This window comes from Eubalaena glacialis, chromosome 8 (genome assembly GCF_028564815.1).
Source record: "Eubalaena glacialis isolate mEubGla1 chromosome 8, mEubGla1.1.hap2.+ XY, whole genome shotgun sequence".
Classification (NCBI taxonomy): domain Eukaryota; kingdom Metazoa; phylum Chordata; class Mammalia; order Artiodactyla; family Balaenidae; genus Eubalaena; species Eubalaena glacialis.
In genome coordinates this window covers 44,451,447-44,478,205 of record NC_083723.1, presented here as the reverse complement: position 1 = coordinate 44,478,205, position 26,759 = coordinate 44,451,447, and positions in this window count along the sequence as shown.

Sequence of the window (26,759 nt, the reverse complement as noted above, 5' to 3'; positions counted from 1 at the left end):
TATGTGAGCTAATTTCAAACTCTTGTTTTATGCATCGCCCCGCCTCACCTTTCCCGTTAAGCAGCCATAGTGTGTTTTCTAAATGTGTGACTCTGTTCTGCTTTGGAATTCAGTTCAGGTGTAGCGATGTTGACATTCCCTCTATCAGTGATATCTTAGGATAAGCGTCCTTTTCTGTGTGACTTACTTCACTTAGAGTCATCGTCCCTAAATCCACTCATCATGCTGCTACTAGCCTTATGACACTGATTTCATGGCTGAGTGATATTCCATTGTGCATAAGTATCACAACTTCTTTATCCATTTTTCTCTTTCCTGGGATATTAAAGTGTACCGAAGTAGAGGTTCTTGGAAACAGAGCAGCCCTAAACTTTGGGGTGCCTGTGTCGTGTTGATTTTTAGGTTTCCCGATTTCTACGCCCATGAGTGGAAGTGCCCTATGCTCTCTCAGCTGTGTCTATTCCATGTTTCAGGACGCAGCGTACACTCCTCCAGAGTGGCTGTTGGCAATTTCCATCCCGCCCATCAGCGTAGCAAGGCTCCCGTGTCTCCATGGCCTGTCCTGCATTTCTGGTTTTTACACTTTTTTCAGCATGGCCCTTTTGACCGCTGGCAAGCGAGACTTCTTTGTAGCGCCGATTTGCCTTTCCGGCTTGCTTGGTTGGCCAAAAAGGGCGGATGCGTTTTTTCCTGAATATATTCAGGAAAAAACGCATCCGCCCTTTTTGGCCAAGGGCATCATTGTCAACGCTTTGCCGCTTTTCATGTGCTTTCAAGGCGAGTCGAATCGACCTCCTGAAATCTGTTTCCTGCAATTCTGCCTTGCTTTCAAATCCTCTTCGTTGCCTTCCCTCAATATATTTGTGGACGAGAGTCATCATTTCTAACTCTGCAGGTTTGTGAATTGCAGTGCCCCTGAGCTCCATTTGTCAACTCGCTTTTTTGGGAGCTGGCCGCAAAAGCGCAGGATTGCTTCAGGCCCTATTCTGGTTCCGGGGGGCAGGCTGAGCCTGTGGTTCATTCTTCTTCCTGATGGGAAAATAGAGTGACCTGTGCCTGTCCCAACACCTAGAGCTAGTCTCTCATTGGTTCCCCCTCTTCCCGTTCATCCTCAGGACAAATTGCGACCTGTACGAAACAGGAGGTCAACGGTGCTGATTCTCCAAGTAGGGAGATTGTTAGTGAAGCGGCTGGAATGGCGAACCCGAGCACAAGGAGAGGAGAAATGAGGTGCGTTTTAGAAGCCTTTCCCGATCACACGGTGTACCATCTTCTGGGTTTCCCAGGCATGTTTTCGATGTAGGAAGATGCCCTTGAACCTGGAGATTTGGGACCCATGGCATGGGTACCACGCAGTATTACTTTAAAGGGTCTGCGTTTGTTCACCCAACCTCACCAATCCTCTCAGCCCCAAGAGTGTCCAGCCTTATGTCTCATCCAGCTGTGGGTCTAGATATGGTCAATCCAGGTTGCATCACAGCCCCTGAACGGATTTTGTAAGAATGTCTCTCTCTTTCACTGTCTTTGTTTTCTGGGGTTTTTTTTTAAGTAATCTATTTTTATAATGGGGTTTAGCTGCTTTTCCCTGCTGTGTTTATGCCGCTTTACACCCTCTTGATTCACTTCCAGAGAGATATCAATACATAGGTTTTAAGACTCTTCCTAGTCAGATACATTCTTGGGCGGTGAATAGGGGGTGTTGAGTCCAGTTCACTGAGCAGGGAGTAGGTCTTGTCTATTACATATTTGGCTTGTGGAACGGTATGTGAGCTAATTTCAAACCCTTGTTTTATGCATCGCCCCGCCTCACCTTTCCCGTTAAGCAGCCATAGTGTGTTTTCTAAATGTGTGACTCTGTTCTGTTTTGGAATTCAGTTCAGGTGTAGCGATGTTGACATTCCCTCTATCAGTGATATCTTAGGATAAGCGTCCTTTTCTGTGTGACTTACTTCACTTAGAGTCATCGTCCCTAAATCCACTCATCATGCTGCTACTAGCCTTATGACACTGATTTCATGGCTGAGTGATATTCCATTGTGCATAAGTACCACAACTTCTTTATCCATTTTTCTCTTTCCTGGGATATTTCAGGTGTACCGAAGTGGAGGTTCTTGGAAACAGAGCAGCCCTAAACTTTGGGGTGCCTGTGTCGTGTTGATTTTTAGGTTTCCCGATTTCTACGCCCATGAGTGGAAGTGCCCTATGCTCTCTCAGCTGTGTCTATTCCATGTTTCAGGACGCAGCGTACACTTCTCCAGAGTGGCTGTTGGCAATTTCCATCCCGCCCATCAGCGTAGCAAGGCTCCCGTGTCTCCATGGCCTGTCCTGCATTTCTGGTTTTTACACTTTTTTCAGCATGGCCCTTTTGACCGCTGGCAAGCGAGACTTCTTTGTAGCGCCGATTTGCCTTTCCGGCTTGCTTGGTTGGCCAAAAACGGCGTATGCGTTTTTTCCTGAATATATTCAGGAAAAAACGCATACGCCCTTTTTGGCCAAGGGCATCATTGTCAACGCTTTGCCGCTTTTCATGTGCTTTCAAGGCGATTCGAGTCGACCTCCTGAAATCTGTTTCCTGCAATTCTGCCTTGCTTTCAAATCCTCTTCGTTGCCTTCCCTCAATATATTTGTGGACGAGAGTCATCATTTCTAACTCTGCAGGTTTGTGAATTGCAGTGCCCCTGAGCTCCATTTGTCAACTCGCTTTTTTGGGAGCTGGCCGCAAAAGCGCAGGATTGCTTCAGGCCCTATTCTGGTTCCGGGGGGCAGGCTGAGCCTGTGGTTCATTCTTCTTCCTGATGGGAAAATAGAGTGACCTGTGCCTCTGCCTCTCCCAACACCTAGAGCTAGTCTCTCATTGGTTCCCCCTCTTCCCGTTCATCCTCAGGACAAATTGCGACCTGTACGAAACAGGAGGTCAACGGTGCTGATTCTCCAAGTAGGGAGATTGTTAGTGAAGCGGCTGGAATGGCGAACCCGAGCACAAGGAGAGGAGAAATGAGGTGCGTTTTAGAAACCTTTCCCGATCACACGGTGTACCATCTTCTGGGTTTCCCAGGCATGTTTTCGATGTAGGAAGATGCCCTTGAACCTGGAGATTTGGGACCCATGGCATGGGTACCACGCAGTATTACTTTAAAGGGTCTGCGTTTGCTCACCCAACCTCACCAATCCTCTCAGCCCCAAGAGTGTCCAGCCTTATGTCTCATCCAGCTGTGGGTCTAGATATGGTCAATCCAGGTTGCATCAGAGCCCCTGAACGGATTTTGGAAGAATGTCACTCTCTTTCACTGTCTTTGTTTTCTGGGGTTTTTTTTTTTTAAGTAATCTATTTTTATAATGGGGTTTAGCTGCTTTTCCCTGCTGTGTTTATGCCGCTTTACACCCTCTTGATTCACTTCCAGAGAGATATCAATACATAGGTTTAAAGACTCTTCCTAGTCAGATATATTCTTGGGCGGTGAATAGGGGGTGTTGAGTCCAGTTCACTGAGCAGGGAGTAGGTCTTGTCTATTACATATTTGGCTTGTGGAACGGTATCTGAGCTAATTTCAAACTCTTGTTTTATGCATCGCCCCGCCTCACCTTTCCCGTTAAGCAGCCATAGTGTGTTTTCTAAATGTGTGACTCTGTTCTGTTTTGGAATTCAGTTCAGGTGTAGCGATGTTGACATTCCCTCTATCAGTGATATCTTAGGATAAGCGTCCTTTTCTGTGTGACTTACTTCACTTAGAGTCATCGTCCCTAAATCCACTCATCATGCTGCTACTAGCCTTATGACACTGATTTCATGGCTGAGGGATATTCCATTGTGCATAAGTATCACAACTTCTTTATCCATTTTTCTCTTTCCTGGGATATTTAAGGTGTACCGAAGTGGAGGTTCTTGGAAACAGAGCAGCCCTAAACTTTGGGGTGCCTGTGTCGTGTTGATTTTTAGGTTTCCCGATTTCTACGCCCATGAGTGGAAGTGCCCTATGCTCTCTCAGCTGTGTCTATTCCATGTTTCAGGACGCAGCGTACACTCCTCCAGAGTGGCTGTTGGCAATTTCCATCCCGCCCATCAGCGTAGCAAGGCTCCCGTGTCTCCATGGCCTGTCCTGCATTTCTGGTTTTTACACTTTTTTCAGCATGGCCCTTTTGACCGATGGCAAGCGAGACTTCTTTGTAGCGCCGATTTGCCTTTCCGGCTTGCTTGGTTGGCCAAAAAGGGCGGATGCGTTTTTTCCTGAATATATTCAGGAAAAAACGCATCCGCCCTTTTTGGCCAAGGGCATCATTGTCAACGCTTTGCCGCTTTTCATGTGCTTTCAAGGCGAGTCGAATCTACCTCCTGAAATCTGTTTCCTGCAATTCTGCCTTGCTTTCAAATCCTCTTCGTTGCCTTCCCTCAATATATTTGTGGACGAGAGTCATCATTTCTAACTCTGCAGGTTTGTGAATTGCAGTGCCCCTGAGCTCCATTTGTCAACTCGCTTTTTTGGGAGCTGGCCGCAAAAGCGCAGGATTGCTTCAGGCCCTATTCTGGTTCCGGGGGGCAGGCTGAGCCTGTGGTTCATTCTTCTTCCTGATGGGAAAATAGAGTGACCTGTGCCTGTCCCAACACCTAGAGCTAGTCTCTCATTGGTTCCCCCTCTTCCCGTTCATCCTCAGGACAAATTGCGACCTGTACGAAACAGGAGGTCAACGGTGCTGATTCTCCAAGTAGGGAGATTGTTAGTGAAGCGGCTGGAATGGCGAACCCGAGCACAAGGAGAGGAGAAATGAGGTGCGTTTTAGAAACCTTTCCCGATCACACGGTGTACCATCTTCTGGGTTTCCCAGGCATGTTTTCGATGTAGGAAGATGCCCTTGAACCTGGAGATTTGGGACCCATGGCATGGGTACCACGCAGTATTACTTTAAAGGGTCTGCGTTTGCTCACCCAACCTCACCAATCCTCTCAGCCCCAAGAGTGTCCAGCCTTATGTCTCATCCATCTGTGGGTCTAGATATGGTCAATCCAGGTTGCATCAGAGCCCCTGAACGGATTTTGGAAGAATGTCTCTCTCTTTCACTGTCTTTGTTTTCTGGGGTTTTTTTTTTAAGTAATCTATTTTTATAATGGGGTTTAGCTGCTTTTCCCTGCTGTGTTTATGCCGCTTTACACCCTCTTGATTCACTTCCAGAGAGATATCAATACATAGGTTTTAAGACTCTTCCTAGTCAGATATATTCTTGGGCGGTGAATAGGGGGTGTTGAGTCCAGTTCACTGAGCAGAGAGTAGGTCTTGTCTATTACATATTTGGCTTGTGGAACGGTATGTGAGCTAATTTCAAACCCTTGTTTTATGCATCGCCCCGCCTCACCTTTCCCGTTAAGCAGCCATAGTGTGTTTTCTAAATGTGTGACTCTGCTCTGCTTTGGAATTCAGTTCAAGTGTAGCGATGTTGACATTCCCTCTATCAGTGATATCTTAGGATAAGCGTCCTTTTCTGTGTGACTTACTTCACTTAGAGTCATCGTCCCTAAATCCACTCATCATGCTGCTACTAGCCTTATGACACTGATTTCATGGCTGAGTGATATTCCATTGTGCATAAGTACCACAACTTCTTTATCCATTTTTCTCTTTCCTGGGATATTTAAGGTGTACCGAAGTGGAGGTTCTTGGAAACAGAGCAGCCCTAAACTTTGGGGTGCCTGTGTCGTGTTGATTTTTAGGTTTCCCGATTTCTACGCCCATGAGTGGAAGTGCCCTATGCTCTCTCAGCTGTGTCTATTCCATGTTTCAGGACGCAGCGTACACTTCTCCAGAGTGGCTGTTGGCAATTTCCATCCCGCCCATCAGCGTAGCAAGGCTCCCGTGTCTCCATGGCCTGTCCTGCATTTCTGGTTTTTACACTTTTTTCAGCATGGCCCTTTTGACCGCTGGCAAGCGAGACTTCTTTGTAGCGCCGATTTGCCTTTCCGGCTTGCTTGGTTGGCCAAAAAGGGCGTATGCGTTTTTTCCTGAATATATTCAGGAAAAAACGCATACGCCCTTTTTGGCCAAGGGCATCATTGTCAACGCTTTGCCGCTTTTCATGTGCTTTCAAGGCGATTCGAGTCGACCTCCTGAAATCTGTTTCCTGCAATTCTGCCTTGCTTTCAAATCCTCTTCGTTGCCTTCCCTCAATATATTTGTGGACGAGAGTCATCATTTCTAACTCTGCAGGTTTGTGAATTGCAGTGCCCCTGAGCTCCATTTGTCAACTCGCTTTTTTGGGAGCTGGCCGCAAAAGCGCAGGATTGCTTCAGGCCCTATTCTGGTTCCGGGGGGCAGGCTGAGCCTGTGGTTCATTCTTCTTCCTGATGGGAAAATAGAGTGACCTGTGCCTCTGCCTCTCCCAACACCTAGAGCTAGTCTCTCATTGGTTCCCCCTCTTCCCGTTCATCCTCAGGACAAATTGCGACCTGTACGAAACAGGAGGTCAACGGTGCTGATTCTCCAAGTAGGGAGATTGTTAGTGAAGCGGCTGGAATGGCGAACCCGAGCACAAGGAGAGGAGAAATGAGGTGCGTTTTAGAAACCTTTCCCGATCACACGGTGTACCATCTTCTGGGTTTCCCAGGCATGTTTTCGATGTAGGAAGATGCCCTTGAACCTGGAGATTTGGGACCCATGGCATGGGTACCACGCAGTATTACTTTAAAGGGTCTGCGTTTGCTCACCCAACCTCACCAATCCTCTCAGCCCCAAGAGTGTCCAGCCTTATGTCTCATCCAGCTGTGGGTCTAGATATGGTAAATCCAGGTTGCATCACAGCCCCTGAACGGATTTTGTAAGAATTTCTCTCTCTTTCACTGTCTTTGTTTTCTGGGGTTTTTTTTTTTAAGTGATCTATTTTTATAATGGGGTTTAGCTGCTTTTCCCTGCTGTGTTTATGCCGCTTTACACCCTCTTGATTCACTTCCAGAGAGATATCAATACATAGGTTTTAAGACTCTTACTAGTCAGATATATTCTTGGGCGGTGAATAGGGGGTGTTGAGTCCAGTTCACTGAGCAGGGAGTAGGTCTTGTCTATTACATATTTGGCTTGTGGAACGGTATGTGAGCTAATTTCAAACTCTTGTTTTATGCATCGCCCCGCCTCACCTTTCCCGTTAAGCAGCCATAGTGTGTTTTCTAAATGTGTGACTCTGTTCTGCTTTGGAATTCAGTTCAGGTGTAGCGATGTTGACATTCCCTCTATCAGTGATATCTTAGGATAAGCGTCCTTTTCTGTGTGACTTACTTCACTTAGAGTCATCGTCCCTAAATCCACTCATCATGCTGCTACTAGCCTTATGACACTGATTTCATGGCTGAGTGATATTCCATTGTGCATAAGTATCACAACTTCTTTATCCATTTTTCTCTTTCCTGGGATATTAAAGTGTACCGAAGTGGAGGTTCTTGGAAACAGAGCAGCCCTAAACTTTGGGGTGCCTGTGTCGTGTTGATTTTTAGGTTTCCCGATTTCTACGCCCATGAGTGGAAGTGCCCTATGCTCTCTCAGCTGTGTCTATTCCATGTTTCAGGACGCAGCGTACACTCCTCCAGAGTGGCTGTTGGCAATTTCCATCCCGCCCATCAGCGTAGCAAGGCTCCCGTGTCTCCATGGCCTGTCCTGCATTTCTGGTTTTTACACTTTTTTCAGCATGGCCCTTTTGACCGCTGGCAAGCGAGACTTCTTTGTAGCCCCGATTTGCCTTTCCGGCTTGCTTGGTTGGCCAAAAAGGGCGGATGCGTTTTTTCCTGAATATATTCAGGAAAAAACGCATCCGCCCTTTTTGGCCAAGGGCATCATTGTCAACGCTTTGCCGCTTTTCATGTGCTTTCAAGGCGAGTCGAATCGACCTCCTGAAATCTGTTTCCTGCAATTCTGCCTTGCTTTCAAATCCTCTTCGTTGCCTTCCCTCAATATATTTGTGGACGAGAGTCATCATTTCTAACTCTGCAGGTTTGTGAATTGCAGTGCCCCTGAGCTCCATTTGTCAACTCGCTTTTTTGGGAGCTGGCCGCAAAAGCGCAGGATTGCTTCAGGCCCTATTCTGGTTCCGGGGGGCAGGCTGAGCCTGTGGTTCATTCTTCTTCCTGATGGGAAAATAGAGTGACCTGTGCCTGTCCCAACACCTAGAGCTAGTCTCTCATTGGTTCCCCCTCTTCCCGTTCATCCTCAGGACAAATTGCGACCTGTACGAAACAGGAGGTCAACGGTGCTGATTCTCCAAGTAGGGAGATTGTTAGTGAAGCGGCTGGAATGGCGAACCCGAGCACAAGGAGAGGAGAAATGAGGTGCGTTTTAGAAGCCTTTCCCGATCACACGGTGTACCATCTTCTGGGTTTCCCAGGCATGTTTTCGATGTAGGAAGATGCCCTTGAACCTGGAGATTGGGGACCCATGGCATGGGTACCACGCAGTATTACTTTAAAGGGTCTGCGTTTGCTCACCCAACCTCACCAATCCTCTCAGCCCCAAGAGTGTCCAGCCTTATGTCTCATCCAGCTGTGGGTCTAGATATGGTCAATCCAGGTTGCATCACAGCCCCTGAACGGATTTTGTAAGAATGTCTCTCTCTTTCACTGTCTTAGTTTTCTGGGGTTTTTTTTTAAGTAATCTATTTTTATAATGGGGTTTAGCTGCTTTTCCCTGCTGTGTTTATGCCGCTTTACACCCTCTTGATTCACTTCCAGAGAGATATCAATACATAGGTTTTAAGACTCTTCCTAGTCAGATACATTCTTGGGCGGTGAATAGGGGGTGTTGAGTCCAGTTCACTGAGCAGGGAGTAGGTCTTGTCTATTACATATTTGGCTTGTGGAACGGTATGTGAGCTAATTTCAAACCCTTGTTTTATGCATCGCCCCGCCTCACCTTTCCCGTTAAGCAGCCATAGTGTGTTTTCTAAATGTGTGACTCTGTTCTGTTTTGGAATTCAGTTCAGGTGTAGCGATGTTGACATTCCCTCTATCAGTGATATCTTAGGATAAGCGTCCTTTTCTGTGTGACTTACTTCACTTAGAGTCATCGTCCCTAAATCCACTCATCATGCTGCTACTAGCCTTATGACACTGATTTCATGGCTGAGTGATATTCCATTGTGCATAAGTACCACAACTTCTTTATCCATTTTTCTCTTTCCTGGGATATTTAAGGTGTACCGAAGTGGAGGTTCTTGGAAACAGAGCAGCCCTAAACTTTGGGGTGCCTGTGTCGTGTTGATTTTTAGGTTTCCCGATTTCTACGCCCATGAGTGGAAGTGCCCTATGCTCTCTCAGCTGTGTCTATTCCATGTTTCAGGACGCAGCGTACACTTCTCCAGAGTGGCTGTTGGCAATTTCCATCCCGCCCATCAGTGTAGCAAGGCTCCCGTGTCTCCATGGCCTGTCCTGCATTTCTGGTTTTTACACTTTTTTCAGCATGGCCCTTTTGACCGCTGGCAAGCGAGACTTCTTTGTAGCGCCGATTTGCCTTTCCGGCTTGCTTGGTTGGCCAAAAAGGGCGTATGCGTTTTTTCCTGAATATATTCAGGAAAAAACGCATCCGCCCATTTTGGCCAAGGGCATCATTGTCAACGCTTTGCCGCTTTTCATGTGCTTTCAAGGCGAGTCGAATCTACCTCCTGAAATCTGTTTCCTGCAATTCTGCCTTGCTTTCAAATCCTCTTCGTTGCCTTCCCTCAATATATTTGTGGACGAGAGTCATCATTTCTAACTCTGCAGGTTTGTGAATTGCAGTGCCCCTGAGCTCCATTTGTCAACTCGCTTTTTTGGGAGCTGGCCGCAAAAGCGCAGGATTGCTTCAGGCCCTATTCTGGTTCCGGGGGGCAGGCTGAGCCTGTGGTTCATTCTTCTTCCTGATGGGAAAATAGAGTGACCTGTGCCTGTCCCAACACCTAGAGCTAGTCTCTCATTGGTTCCCCCTCTTCCCGTTCATCCTCAGGACAAATTGCGACCTGTACGAAACAGGAGGTCAACGGTGCTGATTCTCCAAGTAGGGAGATTGTTAGTGAAGCGGCTGGAATGGCGAACCCGAGCACAAGGAGAGGAGAAATGAGGTGCGTTTTAGAAACCTTTCCCGATCACACGGTGTACCATCTTCTGGGTTTCCCAGGCATGTTTTCGATGTAGGAAGATGCCCTTGAACCTGGAGATTTGGGACCCATGGCATGGGTACCACGCAGTATTACTTTAAAGGGTCTGCGTTTGCTCACCCAACCTCACCAATCCTCTCAGCCCCAAGAGTGTCCAGCCTTATGTCTCATCCAGCTGTGGGTCTAGATATGGTCAATCCAGGTTGCATCAGAGACCCTGAACGGATTTTGTAAGAATGTCTCTCACTTTCACTGTCTTTGTTTTCTGGGGTTTTTTTTTTTTAAGTAATCTATTTTTATAATGGGGTTTAGCTGCTTTTCCCTGCTGTGTTTATGCCGCTTTACACCCTCTTGATTCACTTCCAGAGAGATATCAATACATAGGTTTTAAGACTCTTCCTAGTCAGATATATTCTTGGGCGGTGAATAGGGGGTGTTGAGTCCAGTTCACTGAGCAGGGAGTAGGTCTTGTCTATTACATATTTGGCTTGTGGAACGGTATGTGAGCTAATTTCAAACTCTTGTTTTATGCATCGCCCCGCCTCACCTTTCCCGTTAAGCAGCCATAGTGTGTTTTGTAAATGTGTGACTCTGTTCTGTTTTGGAATTCAGTTCAGGTGTAGCGATGTTGACATTCCCTCTATCAGTGATATCTTAGGATAAGCGTCCTTTTCTGTGTGACTTACTTCACTTAGAGTCATCGTCCCTAAATCCACTCATCATGCTGCTACTAGCCTTATGACACTGATTTCATGGCTGAGTGATATTCCATTGTGCATAAGTACCACAACTTCTTTATCCATTTTTCTCTTTCCTGGGATATTTAAGGTGTACCGAAGTGGAGGTTCTTGGAAACAGAGCAGCCCTAAACTTTGGGGTGCCTGTGTCGTGTTGATTTTTAGGTTTCCCGATTTCTACGCCCATGAGTGGAAGTGCCCTATGCTCTCTCAGCTGTGTCTATTCCATGTTTCAGGACGCAGCGTACACTCCTCCAGAGTGGCTGTTGGCAATTTGCATCCCGCCCATCAGCGTAGCAAGGCTCCCGTGTCTCCATGGCCTGTCCTGCATTTCTGGTTTTTACACTTTTTTCAGCATGGCCCTTTGGACCGCTGGCAAGCGAGACTTCTTTGTAGCGCCGATTTGCCTTTCGGGCTTGCTTGGTTGGCCAAAAACGGCGTATGCGTTTTTTCCTGAATATATTCAGGAAAAAACGCATACGCCCTTTTGGGCCAAGGGCATCATTGTCAACGCTTTGCCGCTTTTCATGTGCTTTCAAGGCGAGTCGAATCGACCTCCTGAAATCTGTTTCCTGCAATTCTGCCTTGCTTTCAAATCCTCTTCGTTGCCTTCCCTCAATATATTTGTGGACGAGAGTCATCATTTCTAACTCTGCAGGTTTGTGAATTGCAGTGCCCCTGAGCTCCATTTGTCAACTCGCTTTTTTGGGAGCTGGCCGCAAAAGCGCAGGATTGCTTCAGGCCCTATTCTGGTTCCGGGGGGCAGGCTGAGCCTGTGGTTCATTCTTCTTCCTGATGGGAAAATAGAGTGACCTGTGCCTGTCCCAACACCTAGAGCTAGTCTCTCATTGGTTCCCCCTCTTCCCGTTCATCCTCAGGACAAATTGCGACCTGTACGAAACAGGAGGTCAACGGTGCTGATTCTCCAAGTAGGGAGATTGTTAGTGAAGCGGCTGGAATGGCGAACCCGAGCACAAGGAGAGGAGAAATGAGGTGCGTTTTAGAAGCCTTTCCCGATCACACGGTGTACCATCTTCTGGGTTTCCCAGGCATGTTTTCGATGTAGGAAGATGCCCTTGAACCTGGAGATTTGGGACCCATGGCATGGGTACCACGCAGTATTACTTTAAAGGGTCTGCGTTTGCTCACCCAACCTCACCAATCCTCTCAGCCCCAAGAGTGTCCAGCCTTATGTCTCATCCAGCTGTGGGTCTAGATATGGTCAATCCAGGTTGCATCAGAGCCCCTGAACGGATTTTGTAAGAATGTCTCTCTCTTTCACTGTCTTTGTTTTCTGGGTTTTTTTTTTTAAGTAATCTATTTTTATAATGGGGTTTAGCTGCTTTTCCCTGCTGTGTTTATGCCGCTTTACACCCTCTTGATTCACTTCCAGAGAGATATCAATACATAGGTTTTAAGACTCTTCCTAGTCAGATATATTCTTGGGCGGTGAATAGGGGGTGTTGAGTCCAGTTCACTGAGCAGGGAGTAGGTCTTGTCTATTACATATTTGGCTTGTGGAACGGTATGTGAGCTAATTTCAAACCCTTGTTTTATGCATCGCCCCGCCTCACCTTTCCCGTTAAGCAGCCATAGTGTGTTTTGTAAATGTGTGACTCTGTTCTGCTTTGGAATTCAGTTCAGGTGTAGCGATGTTGACATTCCCTCTATCAGTGATATCTTAGGATAAGCGTCCTTTTCTGTGTGACTTACTTCACTTAGAGTCATCGTCCCTAAATCCACTCATCATGCTGCTACTAGCCTTATGACACTGATTTCATGGCTGAGTGATATTCCATTGTGCATAAGTATCACAACTTCTTTATCCATTTTTCTCTTTCCTGGGATATTAAAGTGTACCGAAGTGGAGGTTCTTGGAAACAGAGCAGCCCTAAACTTTGGGGTGCCTGTGTCGTGTTGATTTTTAGGTTTCCCGATTTCTACGCCCATGAGTGGAAGTGCCCTATGCTCTCTCAGCTGTGTCTATTCCATGTTTCAGGACGCAGCGTACACTCCTCCAGAGTGGCTGTTGGCAATTTGCATCCCGCCCATCAGCGTAGCAAGGCTCCCGTGTCTCCATGGCCTGTCCTGCATTTCTGGTTTTTACACTTTTTTCAGCATGGCCCTTTTGACCGCTGGCAAGCGAGACTTCTTTGTAGCGCCGATTTGCCTTTCCGGCTTGCTTGGTTGGCCAAAAAGGGCGGATGCGTTTTTTCCTGAATATATTCAGGAAAAAACGCATCCGCCCTTTTTGGCCAAGGGCATCATTGTCAACGCTTTGCCGCTTTTCATGTGCTTTCAAGGCGAGTCGAATCTACCTCCTGAAATCTGTTTCCTGCAATTCTGCCTTGCTTTCAAATCCTCTTCGTTGCCTTCCCTCAATATATTTGTGGACGAGAGTCATCATTTCTAACTCTGCAGGTTTGTGAATTGCAGTGCCCCTGAGCTCCATTTGTCAACTCGCTTTTTTGGGAGCTGGCCGCAAAAGCGCAGGATTGCTTCAGGCCCTATTCTGGTTCCGGGGGGCAGGCTGAGCCTGTGGTTCATTCTTCTTCCTGATGGGAAAATAGAGTGACCTGTGCCTGTCCCAACACCTAGAGCTAGTCTCTCATTGGTTCCCCCTCTTCCCGTTCATCCTCAGGACAAATTGCGACCTGTACGAAACAGGAGGTCAACGGTGCTGATTCTCCAAGTAGGGAGATTGTTAGTGAAGCGGCTGGAATGGCGAACCCGAGCACAAGGAGAGGAGAAATGAGGTGCGTTTTAGAAGCCTTTCCCGATCACACGGTGTACCATCTTCTGGGTTTCCCAGGCATGTTTTCGATGTAGGAAGATGCCCTTGAACCTGGAGATTGGGGACCCATGGCATGGGTACCACGCAGTATTACTTTAAAGGGTCTGCGTTTGCTCACCCAACCACACCAATCCTCTCAGCCCCAAGAGTGTCCAGCCTTATGTCTCATCCAGCTGTGGGTCTAGATATGGTCAATCCAGGTTGCATCAGAGCCCCTGAACGGATTTTGTAAGAATGTCTCTCTCTTTCACTGTCTTTGTTTTCTGGGGTTTTTTTTTTAAGTAATCTATTTTTATAATGGGGTTTAGCTGCTTTTCCCTGCTGTGTTTATGCCGCTTTACACCCTCTTGATTCACTTCCAGAGAGATATCAATACATAGGTTTTAAGACTCTTCCTAGTCAGATATATTCTTGGGCGGTGAATAGGGGGTGTTGAGTCCAGTTCACTGAGCAGGGAGTAGGTCTTGTCTATTACATATTTGGCTTGTGGAACGGTATGTGAGCTAATTTCAAACCCTTGTTTTATGCATCGCCCCGCCTCACCTTTCCCGTTAAGCAGCCATAGTGTGTTTTGTAAATGTGTGACTCTGTTCTGCTTTGGAATTCAGTTCAGGTGTAGCGATGTTGACATTCCCTCTATCAGTGATATCTTAGGATAAGCGTCCTTTTCTGTGTGACTTACTTCACTTAGAGTCATCGTCCCTAAATCCACTCATCATGCTGCTACTAGCCTTATGACACTGATTTCATGGCTGAGTGATATTCCATTGTGCATAAGTACCACAACTTCTTTATCCATTTTTCTCTTTCCTGGGATATTTAAGGTGTACCGAAGTGGAGGTTCTTGGAAACAGAGCAGCCCTAAACTTTGGGGTGCCTGTGTCGTGTTGATTTTTAGGTTTCCCGATTTCTACGCCCATGAGTGGAAGTGCCCTATGCTCTCTCAGCTGTGTCTATTCCATGTTTCAGGACGCAGCGTACACTTCTCCAGAGTGGCTGTTGGCAATTTCCATCCCGCCCATCAGCGTAGCAAGGCTCCCGTGTCTCCATGGCCTGTCCTGCATTTCTGGTTTTTACACTTTTTTCAGCATGGCCCTTTTGACCGCTGGCAAGCGAGACTTCTTTGTAGCGCCGATTTGCCTTTCCGGCTTGCTTGGTTGGCCAAAAACGGCGTATGCGTTTTTTCCTGAATATATTCAGGAAAAAACGCATACGCCCTTTTGGGCCAAGGGCATCATTGTCAACGCTTTGCCGCTTTTCATGTGCTTTCAAGGCGAGTCGAATCGACCTCCTGAAATCTGTTTCCTGCAATTCTGCCTTGCTTTCAAATCCTCTTCGTTGCCTTCCCTCAATATATTTGTGGACGAGAGTCATCATTTCTAACTCTGCAGGTTTGTGAATTGCAGTGCCCCTGAGCTCCATTTGTCAACTCGCTTTTTTGGGAGCTGGCCGCAAAAGCGCAGGATTGCTTCAGGCCCTATTCTGGTTCCGGGGGGCAGGCTGAGCCTGTGGTTCATTCTTCTTCCTGATGGGAAAATAGAGTGACCTGTGCCTGTCCCAACACCTAGAGCTAGTCTCTCATTGGTTCCCCCTCTTCCCGTTCATCCTCAGGACAAATTGCGACCTGTACGAAACAGGAGGTCAACGGTGCTGATTCTCCAAGTAGGGAGATTGTTAGTGAAGCGGCTGGAATGGCGAACCCGAGCACAAGGAGAGGAGAAATGAGGTGCGTTTTAGAAGCCTTTCCCGATCACACGGTGTACCATCTTCTGGGTTTCCCAGGCATGTTTTCGATGTAGGAAGATGCCCTTGAACCTGGAGATTTGGGACCCATGGCATGGGTACCACGCAGTATTACTTTAAAGGGTCTGCGTTTGCTCACCCAACCTCACCAATCCTCTCAGCCCCAAGAGTGTCCAGCCTTATGTCTCATCCAGCTGTGGGTCTAGATATGGTCAATCCAGGTTGCATCAGAGCCCCTGAACGGATTTTGTAAGAATGTCTCTCTCTTTCACTGTCTTTGTTTTCTGGGTTTTTTTTTTTAAGTAATCTATTTTTATAATGGGGTTTAGCTGCTTTTCCCTGCTGTGTTTATGCCGCTTTACACCCTCTTGATTCACTTCCAGAGAGATATCAATACATAGGTTTTAAGACTCTTCCTAGTCAGATATATTCTTGGGCGGTGAATAGGGGGTGTTGAGTCCAGTTCACTGAGCAGGGAGTAGGTCTTGTCTATTACATATTTGGCTTGTGGAACGGTATGTGAGCTAATTTCAAACCCTTGTTTTATGCATCGCCCCGCCTCACCTTTCCCGTTAAGCAGCCATAGTGTGTTTTGTAAATGTGTGACTCTGTTCTGCTTTGGAATTCAGTTCAGGTGTAGCGATGTTGACATTCCCTCTATCAGTGATATCTTAGGATAAGCGTCCTTTTCTGTGTGACTTACTTCACTTAGAGTCATCGTCCCTAAATCCACTCATCATGCTGCTACTAGCCTTATGACACTGATTTCATGGCTGAGTGATATTCCATTGTGCATAAGTACCACAACTTCTTTATCCATTTTTCTCTTTCCTGGGATATTTAAGGTGTACCGAAGTGGAGGTTCTTGGAAACAGAGCAGCCCTAAACTTTGGGGTGCCTGTGTCGTGTTGATTTTTAGGTTTCCCGATTTCTACGCCCATGAGTGGAAGTGCCCTATGCTCTCTCAGCTGTGTCTATTCCATGTTTCAGGACGCAGCGTACACTTCTCCAGAGTGGCTGTTGGCAATTTGCATCCCGCCCATCAGCGTAGCAAGGCTCCCGTGTCTCCATGGCCTGTCCTGCATTTCTGGTTTTTACACTTTTTTCAGCATGGCCCTTTTGACCGCTGGCAAGCGAGACTTCTTTGTAGCGCCGATTTGCCTTTCCGGCTTGCTTGGTTGGCCAAAAAGGGCGGATGCGTTTTTTCCTGAATATATTCAGGAAAAAACGCATCCGCCCTTTTTGGCCAAGGGCATCATTGTCAACGCTTTGCCGCTTTTCATGTGCTTTCAAGGCGAGTCGAGTCGACCTCCTGAAATCTGTTTCCTGCAATTCTGCCTTGCTTTCAAATCCTCTTCGTTGCCTTCCCTCAATATATTTGTGGACGAGAGTCATCATTTCTAACTCTGCAGGTTTGTGAATTGCAGTGCCCCTGAGCTCCATTTGTCAACTCGCTTTTTTGGGAGCTGGCCGCAAAAGCGCAGGATTGCTTCAGGCCCTATTCTGGTTCCGGGGGGCAGGCTGAGCCTGTGGTTCATTCTTCTTCCTGATGGGAAAATAGAGTGACCTGTGCCTGTCCCAACACCTAGAGCTAGTCTCTCATTGGTTCCCCCTCTTCCCGTTCATCCTCAGGACAAATTGCGACCTGTACGAAACAGGAGGTCAACGGTGCTGATTCTCCAAGTAGGGAGATTGTTAGTGAAGCGGCTGGAATGGCGAACCCGAGCACAAGGAGAGGAGAAATGAGGTGCGTTTTAGAAGCCTTTCCCGATCACACGGTGTACCATCTTCTGGGTTTCCCAGGCATGTTTTCGATGTAGGAAGATGCCCTTGAACCTGGAGATTTGGGACCCATGGCATGGGTACCACGCAGTATTACTTTAAAGGGTCTGCGTTTGCTCACCCAACCTCACCAATCCTCTCAGCCCCAAGAGTGTCCAGCCTTATGTCTCATCCAGCTGTGGGTCTAGATATGGTCAATCCAGGTTGCATCAGAGCCCCTGAACGGATTTTGTAAGAATGTCTCTCTCTTTCACTGTCTTTGTTTTCTGGGGTTTTTTTTTTAAGTAATCTATTTTTATAATGGGGTTTAGCTGCTTTTCCCTGCTGTGTTTATGCCGCTTTACACCCTCTTGATTCACTTCCAGAGAGATATCAATACATAGGTTTTAAGACTCTTCCTAGTCAGATATATTCTTGGGCGGTGAATAGGGGGTGTTGAGTCCAGTTCACTGAGCAGGGAGTAGGTCTTGTCTATTACATATTTGGCTTGTGGAACGGTATGTGAGCTAATTTCAAACCCTTGTTTTATGCATCGCCCCGCCTCACCTTTCCCGTTAAGCAGCCATAGTGTGTTTTGTAAATGTGTGACTCTGTTCTGCTTTGGAATTGAGTTCAGGTGTAGCGATGTTGACATTCCCTCTATCAGTGATATCTTAGGATAAGCGTCCTTTTCTGTGTGACTTACTTCACTTAGAGTCATCGTCCCTAAATCCACTCATCATGCTGCTACTAGCCTTATGACACTGATTTCATGGCTGAGTGATATTCCATTGTGCATAAGTACCACAACTTCTTTATCCATTTTTCTCTTTCCTGGGATATTTAAGGTGTACCGAAGTGGAGGTTCTTGGAAACAGAGCAGCCCTAAACTTTGGGGTGCCTGTGTCGTGTTGATTTTTAGGTTTCCCGATTTCTACGCCCATGAGTGGAAGTGCCCTATGCTCTCTCAGCTGTGTCTATTCCATGTTTCAGGACGCAGCGTACACTTCTCCAGAGTGGCTGTTGGCAATTTCCATCCCGCCCATCAGCGTAGCAAGGCTCCCGTGTCTCCATGGCCTGTCCTGCATTTCTGGTTTTTACACTTTTTTCAGCATGGCCCTTTTGACCGCTGGCAAGCGAGACTTCTTTGTAGCGCCGATTTGCCTTTCCGGCTTGCTTGGTTGGCCAAAAAGGGCGGATGCGTTTTTTCCTGAATATATTCAGGAAAAAACGCATCCGCCCTTTTTGGCCAAGGGCATCATTGTCAACGCTTTGCCGCTTTTCATGTGCTTTCAAGGCGAGTCGAATCGACCTCCTGAAATCTGTTTCCTGCAATTCTGCCTTGCTTTCAAATCCTCTTCGTTGCCTTCCCTCAATATATTTGTGGACGAGAGTCATCATTTCTTAACTCTGCAGGTTTGTGAATTGCAGTGCCCCTGAGCTCCATTTGTCAACTCGCTTTTTTGGGAGCTGGCCGCAAAAGCGCAGGATTGCTTCAGGCCCTATTCTGGTTCCGGGGGGCAGGCTGAGCCTGTGGTTCATTCTTCTTCCTGATGGGAAAATAGAGTGACCTGTGCCTGTCCCAACACCTAGAGCTAGTCTCTCATTGGTTCCCCCTCTTCCCGTTCATCCTCAGGACAAATTGCGACCTGTACGAAACAGGAGGTCAACGGTGCTGATTCTCCAAGTAGGGAGATTGTTAGTGAAGCGGCTGGAATGGCGAACCCGAACACAAGGAGAGGAGAAATGAGGTGCGTTTTAGAAACCTTTCCCGATCACACGGTGTACCATCTTCTGGGTTTCCCAGGCATGTTTTCGATGTAGGAAGATGCCCTTGAACCTGGAGATTTGGGACCCATGGCATGGGTACCACGCAGTATTACTTTAAAGGGTCTGCGTTTGCTCACCCAACCTCACCAATCCTCTCAGCCCCAAGAGTGTCCAGCCTTATGTCTCATCCAGCTGTGGGTCTAGATATGGTCAATCCAGGTTGCATCAGAGCCCCTGAACGGATTTTGTAAGAATTTCTCTCTCTTTCACTGTCTTTGTTTTCTGGGGTTTTTTTTTTTAAGTGATCTATTTTTATAATGGGGTTTAGCTGCTTTTCCCTGCTGTGTTTATGCCGCTTTACACCCTCTTGATTCACTTCCAGAGAGATATCAATACATAGGTTTTAAGACTCTTCCTAGTCAGATATATTCTTGGGCGGTGAATAGGGGGTGTTGAGTCCAGTTCACTGAGCAGGGAGTAGGTCTTGTCTATTACATATTTGGCTTGTGGAACGGTATGTGAGCTAATTTCAAACTCTTGTTTTATGCATCGCCCCGCCTCACCTTTCCCGTTAAGCAGCCATAGTGTGTTTTCTAAATGTGTGACTCTGTTCTGCTTTGGAATTCAGTTCAGGTGTAGCGATGTTGACATTCCCTCTATCAGTGATATCTTAGGATAAGCGTCCTTTTCTGTGTGACTTACTTCACTTAGAGTCATCGTCCCTAAATCCACTCATCATGCTGCTACTAGCCTTATGACACTGATTTCATGGCTGAGTGATATTCCATTGTGCATAAGTATCACAACTTCTTTATCCATTTTTCTCTTTCCTGGGATATTAAGGTGTACCGAAGTAGAGGTTCTTGGAAACAGAGCAGCCCTAAACTTTGGGGTGCCTGTGTCGTGTTGATTTTTAGGTTTCCCGATTTCTACGCCCATGAGTGGAAGTGCCCTATGCTCTCTCAGCTGTGTCTATTCCATGTTTCAGGACGCAGCGTACACTCCTCCAGAGTGGCTGTTGGCAATTTCCATCCCGCCCATCAGCGTAGCAAGGCTCCCGTGTCTCCATGGCCTGTCCTGCATTTCTGGTTTTTACACTTTTTTCAGCATGGCCCTTTTGACCGCTGGCAAGCGAGACTTCTTTGTAGCGCCGATTTGCCTTTCCGGCTTGCTTGGTTGGCCAAAAAGGGCGGATGCGTTTTTTCCTGAATATATTCAGGAAAAAACGCATCCGCCCTTTTTGGCCAAGGGCATCATTGTCAACGCTTTGCCGCTTTTCATGTGCTTTCAAGGCGAGTCGAATCTACCTCCTGAAATCTGTTTCCTGCAATTCTGCCTTGCTTTCAAATCCTCTTCGTTGCCTTCCCTCAATATATTTGTGGACGAGAGTCATCATTTCTAACTCTGCAGGTTTGTGAATTGCAGTGCCCCTGAGCTCCATTTGTCAACTCGCTTTTTTGGGAGCTGGCCGCAAAAGCGCAGGATTGCTTCAGGCCCTATTCTGGTTCCGGGGGGCAGGCTGAGTCTGTGGTTCATTCTTCTTCCTGATGGGAAAATAGAGTGACCTGTGCCTGTCCCAACACCTAGAGCTAGTCTCTCATTGGTTCCCCCTCTTCCCGTTCATCCTCAGGACAAATTGCGACCTGTACGAAACAGGAGGTCAACGGTGCTGATTCTCCAAGTAGGGAGATTGTTAGTGAAGCGGCTGGAATGGCGAACCCGAGCACAAGGAGAGGAGAAATGAGGTGCGTTTTAGAAGCCTTTCCCGATCACACGGTGTACCATCTTCTGGGTTTCCCAGGCATGTTTTCGATGTAGGAAGATGCCCTTGAACCTGGAGATTTGGGACCCATGGCATGGGTACCACGCAGTATTACTTTAAAGGGTCTGCGTTTGCTCACCCAACCTCACCAATCCTCTCAGCCCCAAGAGTGTCCAGCCTTATGTCTCATCCAGCTGTGGGTCTAGATATGGTCAATCCAGGTTGCATCACAGCCCCTGAACGGATTTTGTAAGAATGTCTCTCTCTTTCACTGTCTTTGTTTTCTGGGGTTTTTTTTTAAGTAATCTATTTTTATAATGGGGTTTAGCTGCTTTTCCCTGCTGTGTTTATGCCGCTTTACACCCTCTTGATTCACTTCCAGAGAGATATCAATACATAGGTTTTAAGACTCTTCCTAGTCAGATACATTCTTGGGCGGTGAATAGGGGGTGTTGAGTCCAGTTCACTGAGCAGGGAGTAGGTCTTGTCTATTACATATTTGGCTTGTGGAACGGTATGTGAGCTAATTTCAAACCCTTGTTTTATGCATCGCCCCGCCTCACCTTTCCCGTTAAGCAGCCATAGTGTGTTTTCTAAATGTGTGACTCTGTTCTGTTTTGGAATTCAGTTCAGGTGTAGCGATGTTGACATTCCCTCTATCAGTTATATCTTAGGATAAGCGTCCTTTTCTGTGTGACTTACTTCACTTAGAGTCATCGTCCCTAAATCCACTCATCATGCTGCTACTAGCCTTATGACACTGATTTCATGGCTGAGTGATATTCCATTGTGCATAAGTACCACAACTTCTTTATCCATTTTTCTCTTTCCTGGGATATTTAAGGTGTACCGAAGTGGAGGTTCTTGGAAACAGAGCAGCCCTAAACTTTGGGGTGCCTGTGTCGTGTTGATTTTTAGGTTTCCCGATTTCTACGCCCATGAGTGGAAGTGCCCTATGCTCTCTCAGCTGTGTCTATTCCATGTTTCAGGACGCAGCGTACACTCCTCCAGAGTGGCTGTTGGCAATTTCCATCCCGCCCATCAGCGTAGCAAGGCTCCCGTGTCTCCATGGCCTGTCCTGCATTTCTGGTTTTTACACTTTTTTCAGCATGGCCCTTTTGACCGCTGGCAAGCGAGACTTCTTTGTAGCGCCGATTTGCCTTTCCGGCTTGCTTGGTTGGCCAAAAAGGGCGTATGCGTTTTTTCCTGAATATATTCAGGAAAAAACGCATACGCCCTTTTTGGCCAAGGGCATCATTGTCAACGCTTTGCCGCTTTTCATGTGCTTTCAAGGCGATTCGAGTCGACCTCCTGAAATCTGTTTCCTGCAATTCTGCCTTGCTTTCAAATCCTCTTCGTTGCCTTCCCTCAATATATTTGTGGACGAGAGTCATCATTTCTAACTCTGCAGGTTTGTGAATTGCAGTGCCCCTGAGCTCCATTTGTCAACTCGCTTTTTTGGGAGCTGGCCGCAAAAGCGCAGGATTGCTTCAGGCCCTATTCTGGTTCTGGGGGGCAGGCTGAGCCTGTGGTTCATTCTTCTTCCTGATGGGAAAATAGAGTGACCTGTGCCTGTCCCAACACCTAGAGCTAGTCTCTCATTGGTTCCCCCTCTTCCCGTTCATCCTCAGGACAAATTGCGACCTGTACGAAACAGGAGGTCAACGGTGCTGATTCTCCAAGTAGGGAGATTGTTAGTGAAGCGGCTGGAATGGCGAACCCGAGCACAAGGAGAGGAGAAATGAGGTGCGTTTTAGAAACCTTTCCCGATCACACGGTGTACCATCTTCTGGGTTTCCCAGGCATGTTTTCGATGTAGGAAGATGCCCTTGAACCTGGAGATTTGGGACCCATGGCATGGGTACCACGCAGTATTACTTTAAAGGGTCTGCGTTTGCTCACCCAACCTCACCAATCCTCTCAGCCCCAAGAGTGTCCAGCCTTATGTCTCATCCAGCTGTGGGTCTAGATATGGTCAATCCAGGTTGCATCAGAGCCCCTGAACGGATTTTGGAAGAATGTCACTCTCTTTCACTGTCTTTGTTTTCTGGGGTTTTTTTTTTTTAAGTAATCTATTTTTATAATGGGGTTTAGCTGCTTTTCCCTGCTGTGTTTATGCCGCTTTACACCCTCTTGATTCACTTCCAGAGAGATATCAATACATAGGTTTAAAGACTCTTCCTAGTCAGATATATTCTTGGGCGGTGAATAGGGGGTGTTGAGTCCAGTTCACTGAGCAGGGAGTAGGTCTTGTCTATTACATATTTGGCTTGTGGAACGGTATCTGAGCTAATTTCAAACTCTTGTTTTATGCATCGCCCCGCCTCACCTTTCCCGTTAAGCAGCCATAGTGTGTTTTCTAAATGTGTGACTCTGTTCTGTTTTGGAATTCAGTTCAGGTGTAGCGATGTTGACATTCCCTCTATCAGTGATATCTTAGGATAAGCGTCCTTTTCTGTGTGACTTACTTCACTTAGAGTCATCGTCCCTAAATCCACTCATCATGCTGCTACTAGCCTTATGACACTGATTTCATGGCTGAGTGATATTCCATTGTGCATAAGTATCACAACTTCTTTATCCATTTTTCTCTTTCCTGGGATATTTAAGGTGTACCGAAGTGGAGGTTCTTGGAAACAGAGCAGCCCTAAACTTTGGGGTGCCTGTGTCGTGTTGATTTTTAGGTTTCCCGATTTCTACGCCCATGAGTGGAAGTGCCCTATGCTCTCTCAGCTGTGTCTATTCCATGTTTCAGGACGCAGCGTACACTCCTCCAGAGTGGCTGTTGGCAATTTCCATCCCGCCCATCAGCGTAGCAAGGCTCCCGTGTCTCCATGGCCTGTCCTGCATTTCTGGTTTTTACACTTTTTTCAGCATGGCCCTTTTGACCGCTGGCAAGCGAGACTTCTTTGTAGCGCCGATTTGCCTTTCCGGCTTGCTTGGTTGGCCAAAAAGGGCGGATGCGTTTTTTCCTGAATATATTCAGGAAAAAACGCATCCGCCCTTTTTGGCCAAGGGCATCATTGTCAACGCTTTGCCCCTTTTCATGTGCTTTCAAGGCGAGTCGAATCTACCTCCTGAAATCTGTTTCCTGCAATTCTGCCTTGCTTTCAAATCCTCTTCGTTGCCTTCCCTCAATATATTTGTGGACGAGAGTCATCATTTCTAACTCTGCAGGTTTGTGAATTGCAGTGCCCCTGAGCTCCATTTGTCAACTCGCTTTTTTGGGAGCTGGCCGCAAAAGCGCAGGATTGCTTCAGGCCCTATTCTGGTTCCGGGGGGCAGGCTGAGCCTGTGGTTCATTCTTCTTCCTGATGGGAAAATAGAGTGACCTGTGCCTGTCCCAACACCTAGAGCTAGTCTCTCATTGGTTCCCCCTCTTCCCGTTCATCCTCAGGACAAATTGCGACCTGTACGAAACAGGAGGTCAACGGTGCTGATTCTCCAAGTAGGGAGATTGTTAGTGAAGCGGCTGGAATGGCGAACCCGAGCACAAGGAGAGGAGAAATGAGGTGCGTTTTAGAAACCTTTCCCGATCACACGGTGTACCATCTTCTGGGTTTCCCAGGCATGTTTTCGATGTAGGAAGATGCCCTTGAACCTGGAGATTTGGGACCCATGGCATGGGTACCACGCAGTATTACTTTAAAGGGTCTGCGTTTGCTCACCCAACCTCACCAATCCTCTCAGCCCCAAGAGTGTCCAGCCTTATGTCTCATCCATCTGTGGGTCTAGATATGGTCAATCCAGGTTGCATCAGAGCCCCTGAACGGATTTTGGAAGAATGTCTCTCTCTTTCACTGTCTTTGTTTTCTGGGGTTTTTTTTTTAAGTAATCTATTTTTATAATGGGGTTTAGCTGCTTTTCCCTGCTGTGTTTATGCCGCTTTACACCCTCTTGATTCACTTCCAGAGAGATATCAATACATAGGTTTTAAGACTCTTCCTAGTCAGATATATTCTTGGGCGGTGAATAGGGGGTGTTGAGTCCAGTTCACTGAGCAGAGAGTAGGTCTTGTCTATTACATATTTGGCTTGTGGAACGGTATGTGAGCTAATTTCAAACCCTTGTTTTATGCATCGCCCCGCCTCACCTTTCCCGTTAAGCAGCCATAGTGTGTTTTCTAAATGTGTGACTCTGTTCTGCTTTGGAATTCAGTTCAAGTGTAGCGATGTTGACATTCCCTCTATCAGTGATATCTTAGGATAAGCGTCCTTTTCTGTGTGACTTACTTCACTTAGAGTCATCGTCCCTAAATCCACTCATCATGCTGCTACTAGCCTTATGACACTGATTTCATGGCTGAGTGATATTCCATTGTGCATAAGTACCACAACTTCTTTATCCATTTTTCTGTTTCCTGGGATATTTAAGGTGTACCGAAGTGGAGGTTCTTGGAAACAGAGCAGCCCTAAACTTTGGGGTGCCTGTGTCGTGTTGATTTTTAGGTTTCCCGATTTCTACGCCCATGAGTGGAAGTGCCCTATGCTCTCTCAGCTGTGTCTATTCCATGTTTCAGGACGCAGCGTACACTTCTCCAGAGTGGCTGTTGGCAATTTCCATCCCGCCCATCAGCGTAGCAAGGCTCCCGTGTCTCCATGGCCTGTCCTGCATTTCTGGTTTTTACACTTTTTTCAGCATGGCCCTTTTGACCGCTGGCAAGCGAGACTTCTTTGTAGCGCCGATTTGCCTTTCCGGCTTGCTTGGTTGGCCAAAAAGGGCGTATGCGTTTTTTCCTGAATATATTCAGGAAAAAACGCATACGCCCTTTTTGGCCAAGGGCATCATTGTCAACGCTTTGCCGCTTTTCATGTGCTTTCAAGGCGATTCGAGTCGACCTCCTGAAATCTGTTTCCTGCAATTCTGCCTTGCTTTCAAATCCTCTTCGTTGCCTTCCCTCAATATATTTGTGGACGAGAGTCATCATTTCTAACTCTGCAGGTTTGTGAATTGCAGTGCCCCTGAGCTCCATTTGTCAACTCGCTTTTTTGGGAGCTGGCCGCAAAAGCGCAGGATTGCTTCAGGCCCTATTCTGGTTCCGGGGGGCAGGCTGAGCCTGTGGTTCATTCTTCTTCCTGATGGGAAAATAGAGTGACCTGTGCCTGTCCCAACACCTAGAGCTAGTCTCTCATTGGTTCCCCCTCTTCCCGTTCATCCTCAGGACAAATTGCGACCTGTACGAAACAGGAGGTCAACGGTGCTGATTCTCCAAGTAGGGAGATTGTTAGTGAAGCAGCTGGAATGGCGAACCCGAGCACAAGGAGAGGAGAAATGAGGTGCGTTTTAGAAACCTTTCCCGATCACACGGTGTACCATCTTCTGGGTTTCCCAGGCATGTTTTCGATGTAGGAAGATGCCCTTGAACCTGGAGATTTGGGACCCATGGCATGGGTACCACGCAGTATTACTTTAAAGGGTCTGCGTTTGCTCACCCAACCTCACCAATCCTCTCAGCCCCAAGAGTGTCCAGCCTTATGTCTCATCCAGCTGTGGGTCTAGATATGGTCAATCCAGGTTGCATCAGAGCCCCTGAACGGATTTTGGAAGAATGTCTCTCTCTTTCACTGTCTTTGTTTTCTGGGATTTTTTTTTTAAGTAATCTATTTTTATAATGGGGTTTAGCTGCTTTTCCCTGCTGTGTTTATGCCGCTTTACACCCTCTTGATTCACTTCCAGAGAGATATCAATACATAGGTTTAAAGACTCTTCCTAGTCAGATATATTCTTGGGCGGTGAATAGGGGGTGTTGAGTCCAGTTCACTGAGCAGGGAGTAGGTCTTGTCTATTACATATTTGGCTTGTGGAACGGTATCTGAGCTAATTTCAAACTCTTGTTTTATGCATCGCCCCGCCTCACCTTTCCCGTTAAGCAGCCATAGTGTGTTTTCTAAATGTGTGACTCTGTTCTGTTTTGGAATTCAGTTCAGGTGTAGCGATGTTGACATTCCCTCTATCAGTGATATCTTAGGATAAGCGTCCTTTTCTGTGTGACTTACTTCACTTAGAGTCATCGTCCCTAAATCCACTCATCATGCTGCTACTAGCCTTATGACACTGATTTCATGGCTGAGTGATATTCCATTGTGCATAAGTA